Below are 5,047 nucleotides of genomic sequence, written 5' to 3'. Positions count from 1 at the left end.
TGAATTCTCTGAATAAACTCCTTTTTTTCAAAGATAAGCTCAAGTGTTTCTGTTCCTTATAACCAAACAATTCCAAAAGCAAATCCTTTATCTGCTCTTAATGATCGTCTCTCAAAACTCTTCCTAGGACCTCTTCCTCTAGGATTCTTTACCAGCACTGTCCAGTGAAAATATAATGCAAGCCACTTGTGTAATTTTAAAATTCCTAGTAAGTATTAAAAAGATGAAATTAATTTTAATACTATAATAATATTTTTATTTAACCCAATATATCCATATATTACCATTTCAACATGTAATCAATAGAAAAGTTATCAATGAGATATTTTATACCCTTTAATTCATACTGAGTCTTCAAAATCCATATGTATTTTACCCTAACAGCATATCTCCATTAGGATTAGCTCAATTCAGGCGCCCGGTAGTAGCTAGTGGCTACCATACTGGACAACTCAGACACACAGCAGGGCTTCAATTATCAGCCACGGAGCTAATTACTCTCAAGTCTGTATTTAGATATTTGTGAGAGAGCGCTTAATAAACGTGAGCTAAATCACATTGCCCCCATGCTTCAATTTTTTGATAACGTCCCATCGGGATGAAGTCTAAACTCTGTTACAAGGCCCATCATGATCAGACCCCAACCCGCCCCAATGGCTTCAGTTTGTAACACCCTCTACCTTGCACCCTGAAATCTAGCCGCATTTCACGTCTTTCGGTTCCTAGACTGCAACAGCTCCTCTTATGCCCGCCCTTCATCCCTGCCTGGCACCTGACTTCTCCCCATCCCACCTCCACAACATTTGACTCAGGGTCAGCTGACCGTGGGACCACCGATGTCTCCCCTTGGCTTGAGTGGGTCTCAACCTGCAGGGAGAAGAATTGCGCTCAGTGAAGAACACTGGCTCTCTCACCCCATCCCCATCTTTCAGTCGTCCAGAATTCAGGGTGGCTCCCAGGATGTCCTAGCTGTTCCTGTGCTGTATCTGAGGATTTGCTGCAAAGACACACAGGAAGGTAAGGGAAGCTGCCCAGGAAAGCAGCTCCTAGTCACATGTTCAGGACTCCTAGTGACCTGGGATGCTGGTGTCAGGATGTACTGACACACACACACACACACACACACCCCGATATACGCCATTCCTCTGGCCATTCCCAACTCCCCATCTGGATTCCACCCTCTCTCCATGTCTGCTTGTTCCTCCACAATTCCAGCTCCTCCCGCTTTCCCTATTCGCTTCTCTCTGTCCCTGAACTGGCTCAGTGAATTGCCACCCAATGTGGAGCACCTCACTTGGGGGGCGTCCTCATACTGAGCCACGTCATTGGTTACTAGACTCATATCCAGCCTTTAAATGGCAGTCTTTGGATTAATTTCTAACTTATATACTACCCATTGGCCAGAGTAGCCAGGCCACAAGGCATAAAGCTCACAACTTGACTCCTTGCTCCGAATGTTGCTGTAGACCTGGCAGGCACTTGGAGTCTGCCAGACTTCTCTCCAGGTCAATCATTTCAAACTCACACTTAGGACATGTGATCTGAGCAAGAGCGTTTTCTTTATCTGTAAATTATTTTGTTTGAAAAGTCTCACAAAATAATCAACATCAAAATCACAGGTAGAAAAAAAATCACAGGTAGTCACACACCTTAAATCCCATTTATTTAATGGAATAAAATTATACAAAATCTGGATGTCTCAGAAAATCTGAGATATGTGATGGCTGCTAACATAGTAGGAAAAGCAATGGAATCAAGAGGGCTGAGTTCTAGATCTGCTTGCTGTGTGATCCTAGACAAATCCCTTGCCTACTCTGGGCCTTGGTCTCCTCATCTGCACAATGGAAGTTTTCACCTGTGTGATGGTGTTCCTCGCTAATGGCACGTGGTTCTGTGGCTCTTGGCCAGTCGGAAGTCCTCGGATTTGACCCCTTCTCGGTGAGCATGGCCAGAACTTAAGTCCACATTCCAGTGAGCACAGGGGAGTCCAACTCTGGTTGTTTAATGACCCAGAATGTCCCTAAAGGATAGTTCCTGGCTCTACAAATCATTTGCCAAGGGAGCAATTCCATCCAGAAACTCTCCATGAGCTGAGAGGCTGGGGGAGAATCCCCTCACTAACCAGAGAATTCCAGGAGCCAACCACAGTTCAGTCCCTAGAGTTGAGCCTTTTCCAGACTTAGGCTGGCTTGGAGCTGCTCAGACACTAGGGTTCTCCCAGGCAGGATTGGACACAGGCTCAGAGAAGAAGGGTGCTTGTAGGGGCCCACAATCTCCCCCACTGCACTTGGCACTCCACCCACTCCCCCATGAGGGCACCAAGTCCTGGCAGGAGACTGGCCCCAGAACCCCTAAGCTGTTTGTCCAGCTGTCCTCACATCCCCAGGCCACAAGGTTCTTATATACCTTGGCCTGGAAAATGTTGTCAGGCATCTGGACACCCATGGGGTCCCAGCCCAGAACCAACACAGGGTAGGAGGAGGGAAGCTGGGCTGAGTCTCATACCCCTCTGGGCCTCCCCTATTCTCTTCTGTACATATGAGGTCAGATGGTCACCAAGAGCTCTTTAGCTGGGCAGTCCACACCTCCAGAGTACCAGTTAAGAACTTGGTTGGCTTTGAAGTTAGACAGAATAGGTTTGAAGTAGCCTAAGACTTTATGTACCCAGGACTTCGAGAGACAATAAATACTCCCCCAACTTCATACACAAAAGTGTAGTTTGTGTAAACTGTGTGATGTTAACAGAGCATCTTGACTCCTTACAAGAGGAGTCGGAAGTCAAACTGCTTCCCCTCAATAAGACTTGGAGATTTGTGCCCAGAGGAATTGAGAAATGCCCCTTCCCTTCACAGCCCTTTGCATCAGCTAATTTGTACAGGGCCTGGCATACCTCCCGTAAAACTATGGAACCCTAATAATCCATTGTGTTCAGACATATGCCGAAATCTCTGAAGTGGGCTAGAGGAGCGGTCAATAAGGGGCAGATTACAGAGAGGGACAGCCAGAGACCCCAAATGGAAACAAAAAAGAGTCTAATATGGTAACCCAAACCCAGCGATCGAGTTAGAACATGGTGGGAAATGGTGTTGGCCTGGACACAGGGAGACCAGGGTCTTGTTTCAGCCACTCCAGTGGCAAAACTGGCTGGGTAGGCGCAGCCAGGGGAAGCCTTGCAGCGCTTTGGAGCCTGCAAGTCTGCTGTTATTCCGGGGAGGCAGAGGAGTTCTCTTGTTCACCTTGCAAACATTTGCCCATTCAAATAAGCATGTGGGAATTCTTAGAAATATGTTGGTAGGAGTCATCTGTCTGACTGCACTGTCCTTTGCCAAGCAGGTATGGGATTGGTCACTATACAAAAGAAGTTTGAGGACATCTTCTAGGGTAGGGTTTCTTAGCACTATTGGCATCTTAGCTCCAGAAAATCATTGGTTATGGAGACCTGTCCTGTGCACTGTAGGATGCAGAGTAGCATCCCTGGGACTCTACCCGCTAGATGCCAGTAGTACCACCACCCCCACTGGTGACAACCAAAAATGTTTCCAGATGTCCCCTGGGGAAAAATCTCCCCCAATCGGGAATCACTGTTCTGAGGGTAAGATGGGCCTAAGCACATTTTCTCTCTAAAATCAGTGTGATAATGTCATCTTTTTACCAGAAACAAATCATAAGAACAGCTCATGATCACTGAGCCACAGGGCAGGGACCACCTTAAGATCTTTACCTGTATTTGCTCATTTAACCCTCCCACAACCCAATGAGGCGTACACAACCATTATCCCCATCTTGCAAACAAGGACACTGAGATGCAGAAAGTTTAGCGACTTGCCCATGGCCAGCAAGTGTGGAGCGAGGATTTGGATCCAAGTAAACTGACTCCAGAGTCCATGGTTTATATAATATACACTATGCAAAGTAAAAGCAAGAAGTTGCAACCCACTCTTTTGACATCCCCAACCCATGATCCAACCAATCGGATCCCATAGAAACCCATCCAATCAGAGCTTGGCACTGCCTTGAGCAGGAGTGACCTGGACGCAGGAACCAAACCGTTGGGGAAATCAAGTGACTATCTTAGAGTTGTGGCTAAAAGTAAAATAAGTTCATGCTCATTGTGAAGAAGGAGGAGGAGGAGGAGAAAGAGAAGGAAAAAGAGGTGGAGAAGAAGAAGGAGAAGAAGGGGAAGGAGAAGAAGGAGAAGAGGAAGAAGAAGAAAAATGAGGAGGGGAGGGGGAGGGGGAGAAGGGGAGGAGGAGAAGCTATAGACAGAAGACAAGACAAAGGGAAATTTTGAATCAGGATGAGCAAGAAAGTAAAAGCTGAGATACTGGAAGACTCAATCTACATCACATAAGATGTTGGTCTTAGGTCTCACTGCTTCAAAAACAGCCTCTGACCTCTATTGTGTCTTCCAATTGAACAAAGCCGTTGTCCTATAAATTGTAAGCTGTCCCCAGAAGGCCAAAGGCCGGGGTTGCCAATTTTAGCAAATACTACAGGATAGTGGGAAGCAGCCGCATAGCACAGGGAGATCAGCTCGGTGTTTTGTGACCACCTAGAGGGGTGGGATAGGGAGGGTGGGAGGGAGACGCAAGAGGGAAGAGATATGGGGACATATGTATATGTATAGCTGATTCACTTTGCTATAAAGCAGAAATTCACACAGCATTGTAAAGCAATTATACCCCAATAAAGATGTTAAAAAAAAATACAGGAAACCCAGTTAAATTTGAATTTCAGATCAATTAATACTTTTTTTTTTTTTTTTTGTGGTACGCGGGCCTTTCACTGCTTTCACTGTTGTGGCCTCTCCCATTGCGGAGCACAGGCTCTGGACACACAGGCTCAGCGGCCACGGCTCACGGGTCCAGCCGCTCTGCAGCATGTGGGAATCTTCTCGGACCAGGGCACGAACCCGCGTCCCCTGCATCGGCAGGCGGATTCTCAACCACTGCGCCACCAGGGAAGCCCCAATGAATACTTTTTTAGTAGAAGTATGTCCCATGTAAATATTAGGGACATTCTTAACACTAAAGAAAAAAATGTCTTG

The sequence above is a fragment of the Kogia breviceps genome, chromosome 7 (assembly GCF_026419965.1).
Source record: "Kogia breviceps isolate mKogBre1 chromosome 7, mKogBre1 haplotype 1, whole genome shotgun sequence".
NCBI classification, from domain to species: Eukaryota; Metazoa; Chordata; class Mammalia; order Artiodactyla; family Physeteridae; genus Kogia; species Kogia breviceps.
This window is presented reverse-complemented; position numbering follows the sequence as displayed.